The sequence below is a fragment of the Heloderma suspectum genome, chromosome 2 (genome assembly GCF_057233095.1).
Source record: "Heloderma suspectum isolate Gila_16-S chromosome 2, 16-S_ref, whole genome shotgun sequence".
In the NCBI taxonomy this organism is placed as follows: domain Eukaryota; kingdom Metazoa; phylum Chordata; class Lepidosauria; order Squamata; family Helodermatidae; genus Heloderma; species Heloderma suspectum.
In genome coordinates, this window is record NC_139459.1 from 85,492,503 (window position 1) to 85,499,365 (window position 6,863).

The 6,863-nt window shown below is 43.5% G+C and overlaps 1 protein-coding gene across 3 annotated transcripts in view; it reads left to right on the plus strand.

The window, feature by feature from the left end:
- Nucleotides 1-5,932, plus strand: part of SPTLC1 (serine palmitoyltransferase long chain base subunit 1) — a 57,503-nt gene extending 51,571 nt beyond the window's left edge. The window contains exon 17 of one of the 3 annotated variants that reach the window (XR_014787726.1): nt 2,077-5,932. The gene's annotated coding sequence lies outside the window, so the exon portion shown is untranslated. The remainder of the gene's footprint in view (nt 1-2,076) is intronic. The other 2 variants (XR_014787725.1, XM_084834026.1) reach the window with 2 other exon arrangements.
- The last annotated feature ends 931 nt before the right edge of the window (nt 5,933-6,863 follow it).

Here is a 6,863-nt window from a genome sequence, read left to right on the forward strand (position 1 = left end):
GCCAAATCAGTTGGTGGATCAGATCCACCAAATCAGTTGGTGGATCATTCTATGCCACTGTCCTTCCTTTGATGTATGCTCATTTATTCAGTGTGATGTTAGCAAATAAGGCTGCAAGCCTATGCATGTTTAGACAGAAATAAGCCCTACAACTCCCAGCATGCTCCAGCCTGCATGTGAGGCAGTGGGGGGGGGGCACTCTGGTAGTGCCCTGACTATGGAATATCCTCTCCACAGACATGCACTTGGCTCCTCTGTTCCTAGGTCCCAGGTTAAAAAATATGTTTATTTTCTTGAGCATTTGGTAAGGAATAAATGGGGTGTGTGTGTGTGTGTGTGTGAGAGAGAGAGATTTTCTGCCTACCTATTCTGCTGCTGGTGGTTCTGTTACTGTCATGTGCATGTGTTTTTGATGGTTTAAATGTACAATATACACAGATTATATTTGACATTGTTTTTCTTTTGAAATGAAACCTGCCTTGCAGTGTAAATGCAGGGTATAAATGTTTTAAAGAGTATAACGGGCTGGATCTGGAGTTAAGATGGCAGAAGTGAAGTTCCCCACCCCCTCCTTCACATGGCAACCCCTCCGGCCCTCTGAAAATGCAACACAGAGATCTGGTTCTCACAATATGACAACCCACCATGGCTTAGCCCACCCAAGAGCGCCTTTTATGCGTGGCACCTGAGAGCGCCTGGCTTTCCCATGGGTTGTTTTAGCGTTATTTGAGGGTCGTCTAATCCTCAAACAATCCCTGATGCCTGGGTTTGCACAACAAGCAGGCCAGGCACCATGCACCATTTTTCCAGGCACCGTGCAAAAATGGTGCCTGGGGCACCAAGCATGACACAGCAGCTCCCGCAGGTAAATTAAGCCATGATTGGGTCTTGTTTCATGTGAACCAGGTGTGAGAGAGACCCCACTGAATGGGTTGAGCCGGGGGGGGGGGGTGTGAAATCGCCCAAAGTTGAGTTCAGGGTCCTTCCATGAGTGGAGCCCTTTCTCTTGCAAAAGATCCCTTTCTCTCATGAAAGGCAGATCCTGGATCCAACCTAAAGTAAATAAACAAACGGGCTTTTGTGCATACACATACATGCTTGGCTATGTTCTTTGAGCCCAGCAGGACAGAGTCGTCCATCCCCCCCACAACCTCCACAAGTCAACCATTAAAACAGATTTAGGTTGAAATCCTATTGCCATTTACCTGGCCATAAACCACTGAACTCAATGGGGCTTCCTTCTTACTAGACATATATAGGATTGTGCTGTTACACATGCATGCAAGATGTCACCAGTGACATCAGGTAACCCCCAGTGCAACTATTTCCCTCTTCAAACAAAGCCAGACGTCATCCTATGAAGAATTGAGTATCCACATAACACCCCCTAATCCACATTCCAAGAGATGGGAGGAAACCCCAGAAAGGAGCATCCCTAGTCCTAAGCCAGCCAGCCATCAAAATAACAAAGTGGTGCTCATGCATCGAACATGCTTCTGCTGGGACTGGAGCTCCAAAGCCTGCAAGAACAACACTTGTTTTTCGACAATATTTCTCCCCACTTCATCTCATCCCATCCCAGGTTTGGAATTTCGTCAGACCATTTGGTTGTTGTTTTGCATTTAGCCTTAAGGACTAGAAACTTGCTTTAAAGAGCAAAACAACAACAACAACAAAAATCCACAGGATGTTAAATCTTGTTAAATCCAGTGGCTAGGGCTGGGCCTCAAGGCCAAAGTCCAGAGCCCCACCACACCAATTACCTCCCAGAGCGTGGCAGGTGATGAGAACAGTGGCAACAATTAATTTGTAATTTTTCCTACTGATGAAACGCTTTTGGGTTTGGATAGTACGTATGAATATAACCTTTTTGGAAACCAGTATTGTCACTATGTTTGTATGTAAAACTTTGGACTGTTAATTCATTGCTCTTTAAAAAAAGTCTATATGATGTATCCATTATTTTAAAAATAGTTTTTTAAACTTTTTGTGTTATATTACTTACATTAAAATTTGTTTTATCTCAGGTACATTTTTATTCCTACAAATTTCCTTATACTTTGTTTGCTTCCCCAGGAATAGTAGCAAAGCAGCCGGACATCAGCACCTCAACCAGCAGACCCCACAAAGGATGCATATGATCCTTTTCTACAACAAAATCATGCTTAATCCCAAGTACATTTGTTTAGGGCCACAGCAGCAGAAGCAAACTTCATTTCATTCCTATGGTCCTAAAATGCTATGATTTAAATGAATTTAAAATGCAAAGCTGCACACATGTTCAGAGTATTTTCTCTTTTTTTCCAATGAGGATTGGCAAACAGATTCCCCCCCCCCCCATATCAAGGATGTAGATGCAGTTTTGAAGCTTGGAATGGAGTTTAAGGGCAGAGAGAGAAGAGAAATGTTAATTGTGTGCTTGGCAACAGAAGTAATGCAAAATATCTGTCTGAAGGGCAGAGGGCATAAGACCATGAAATCCAGAGTCTAACTTTGCCTGGCTGCACCACTGTATATCCAAGACCAAGGTCTGCACTGGCCAGGCACAATTCCAAAATACACCTAAATCAGATTTAGTGGATACATGAGTCCAGGAAAGAGTGAGAAGAATGCAATGTGATCCAAAACTACACCAACTACAACTGGCAGTGTTGACATGACCCAAAGGTAGTGTTAATTGTGTCAGTAGCATATAGGTGCTATTTTCTATCACAAAATAGGTTACAGAAAACTGTTCATGGGGAAACTATTTTCATCCTTTCTTACCATCTAGTCTGCATATATTTTGGTTATGTTGTGATACACACACACATCTGTTTTGTGAAGAAACATCTTTAAAAATGTCATCCTCTGCTTGGCCTAAAACATCCTTCTGGAGTTTGTTTCAGGCTTGCTCTCTCTCTTTCAGCCAAAAGCCTGACAAGTCAAATTACATCTTCTGAACAGTGAAATAAAACACTTAATTTTCCGACAATAGTTTTGCACGTACGTATATAGGTCATTGCTGTCCGCTAACAACAAATGCAGTCCTTATTGTCTTGCTTGTAGGGCTGGAGATCTGGGGTGTGGAGCCAGGCTGAGCCTGCCTTCACAGACCCACAGGTCATGACTGCAGCCACACAAAATTAACATGCAGAGAGTGGCAGCAAGTTTTAATTGAGCAATGGAGGATCTTGTGTGCCCACATGGGCCTTTTAGTCCACCCCGCTGCATGGAGACAGGATTATCCACACCCAATCTGTACATCTTAGCTACCCAGGCACTAAACAGCAAAGAAGTCTCCATATGAAGTTGAGTACATAGCATTTGCTCATATTAACATGTTCCCACCCTTGCTTCTCCTATCCCTCTCTTTCCTAAATTTTTCCCTACTGTCAAGCGTAAGATTGTAATCTCCTTGGGGTAGGGGCTTCCAATTCTTTTGCTTATACTGTAAAGGAGGCTTCCCAAACCTGGTGCCCTCCAGCTGTTTTGCTTCAGCTCCCATCTCTGACTGGTTCACACAACACAATAATCTACATTCAGGGCTAAGTTGAGTGTGGATTGTTGTTGAAAAGTGGGTTATTGTGTTGTCTGCACCCAGCTGCACTAACAAACCATAGTTTGTTAACCATGAACAACCCATGAAGAGAACCCATGGTTTATTGCTGGGTTGTGAACTGTGGGTTGTATGTGGTTAACAAACCATGGTTTGTTAGCATAACTGGGTTCAGACAACACGATAACCCGCATTTCAACAACAACCCACAGTTGCTGTTTTTGTATTCCTTTTTTTCTGTTGTGAGCCACTTTGGGCAATTGTGTGGAAAAGCAGCATACAAATTAAAGTAATGATGATGATTTTTTGTGAAGGCCAGGATTAGAGAGCATGCTTTGCATTCAGAAGTCCCCAGTTTGATCCCCAGCATCTCCAGGTAGGGCAAAAAAACCCTCTTGCCTGAAGCCCTGGACAGCCACTGGCAGTCAGTGACTGAGTTTGCACGACATGACAACCCACCATAGGCAGCACCCTCCCCCCCTGATGCACTTATTGCTCTTGCATTCCCCCCCCTTTTCTGGTGCTTCTCGACTGTGCAGATGCATTCCTCCTCTCCCTTGGTATTTACACACACACACACACACACACACACACACGGTCCTTGTCAACTGTGTGCAAATAAGCCTATCTGCAGTCTTGCCTTGTCAGTTTCCTTGCATGTTACCTACTGCATTCCGGACAGCTGCAACATACAAGGACGCTGACAAGGCAAGACTACACATATTGGACAAGTGAAAGTGTGCTTTTGTGTACTTGCAAAATAATGGGGCGGGGGAACACATTTGTGTAATCCAGAAGTACTGGAAAGGGGTAGTGATTGGAGCGGGGAAGGGGCTGGGACAGGGAGACAAGCTGGGTTCTGCTGCAAATGTGCCTGGGATATGTGCCAGAGCTGGCTAGAGGACAGAGTGGGAGAACAAGCCACAGCAAGCCCAATTGTCTGTCGGGCATACCAACCAGCCAACCGTGGCTTATTTGCAGGATAGCTTAGCATGACATGTGAACTTGCCCAGTGTCAACAATACTGGGCTAGATGGATCCATGGTCTGACTCAGTATGAGGCAGCTTCCAATGTTCCTATGGTGATGAATATCCCTTCATGAAGATATCCTTTTTGTCTATTGGCTGCCCAAAGTAATGTGGTTCAATAAACACACACATACACATACACTTATTGGGACTAGATGAATAGTATGTGGGGAGTAATGGTCATGTAGAAATTAATCAAGTGCAAGAGTGGAAATGCAGAGTCTTATCTCAAGATTTGGTTTCCTTCTTTTAAACATGTAGAATCTCCAGAGGAAAAGTGAACATTCCCCAAAGATTCAGATGTATTTCTTTAGATTCATTTGGGTATGGTTATTTTCCCCCCTATGTATTGTTATTTAAGAAATCCTTCAGTATATTTGTGATACCTCTGTTTAGATTTCTAAGATTTGAAATGCCCTGTTGGGGTGACTTTAAAAAAAAAATAATTGAGGAAGCATGGCAGCAAATATTTGCATATTATATGTGTTACCTGTTCTTTTTCTTTTCTATATTTATTGTACATCATCTATCATTAATGGCTCAAATAAATAAATAAACATATTGATTAAGAAACCAGTTGAAATTTGCAAAATGAAAAAAAAAAGTGCAAAGACATAATTCTTCTTAGAAAGATAGATCAGCTCCAAGCTCCGGTTCAGGAACATATTGTTGACAGTGGTCATCAAGTGGGATGTGTGAGTTCCAAACTGGATGAGTGGCAGGTGAGTCCCAAAGGCATATGAGATGTATTTTGGGGGACCACCTTAATTCTTGAAGGTAATGTCTTTAAGGCAGCAATCCTAAACATACTCGCTAGTGATTAAGCCCCATTGAATAAAGTGGGACTTATGAATAAGTATGTATTGTGGTGATCCTCTTTCAGTGTCCCAGGGACCATAGGATGGCTTGGAAAACCCCTTCTGAGACTGGAGACAGTGCTCCAACCTTGGAAGGGGGAGTTGGTGATCCAACCCCCAACCCTGCCCTCTTGCCCCTGGCATGGAGAGAAAATCAGCTTCAGAGAGAGGGAAATCTGGTGGGTGGAGAGGGGAGGAGACTGGGCAGGCCAGGATATAATTGATCCTAAGCCTCTTCCAGCCTTCTTCCCTCCCCCTCCAAAACGTCCTCACTAGGTCAGCTGAAAAGCCCATCTAGTGAAAATATAGAAGATTGGAGGACGGGGAGGCAAAGCTTGCCTCCGCCGCTCCTCCTGCTCTGCTGGCTTCAGCCCACCAGGGCAGAGGAAACTTGGAAGCCTCCACGTTTGGGGGTTTCAGGGCAGCGAGGGTGCAGTCCATAGGATCAGGCTCTCAGAGGCTGGGAGAGGCCTGGGCCACTTCCATTTTTTGATGCTCCTGGTATATTAAAAAAAAGTGAAGAAATGCCAACACAGGGTTACAAAAATTGTGAAATATTTTAAAACTTTACATTTAACAAATTAATGGTTTTAACAAACAATTACAATCCAATAACATGCAATAAATTTCCTTTTTTATTTAACAAGTGGATTTCTAGCTTTTTTCTGTGCCAATTCACCAATTACTCTGGAAAAAAATAGTTTTCTTGCAATGTCATGGTTTACTTTAAGCACAGCAAGGCCATTCAAATGGTCTTGTCCCATAGTTGAACCGTAATAGCTCTTGACCAGCTTCAGCACATCAAAAAACTGTTCACCTGAAGCTACTGATGCAGGTAGACTGAGAAAAGTCCTCAATGCAACGGTGACACTAGGAGACACACCAGCAAGTCCAAGTTGGAGTATTCCCTGAAGCAATTCCTTTGGCTTACAATCCAGTTTAAAGTTATATGTTTAACATCTTTCAATTCTGTCAGTTTATCTCTGTGTCTGTATGTATAACCTCATTTGGAGATAATGTCAAGTCTAAATTTGAGGCCCTCCATGAATGTGAGGCCTAGGCCAAACGGCCCTCCTGCTGCTACCCCCCCACCCCCCGGGTGATAGTCCCTGCATAGGATTGCACTCTAAGCCTTCGAAGAGGCATTTAATCCATTTAAAATGAGGGGGGGAACTGCAAACACCGGGAAAACACCACAGTTGGGGGGAAATGGGGGGGCAGGGAAGGGAGCATTGCTATCCCAGGAAACCTGCAAGTGGCCTTTAGTGTTCTAGAAGTGACTTGCAATGGATTTCTAGCCATTTGGATCCTTTGCCCAATGTTGTTTGGTGTGTGTGTGTGTTTTTAAAACTATCCTATCCTACCTTTTAGGATTGGTAACAAACAGTTTTAAAATCCAATGTCTCAGCTAAATTGTCACGTGCAGTGCAATCATTTGC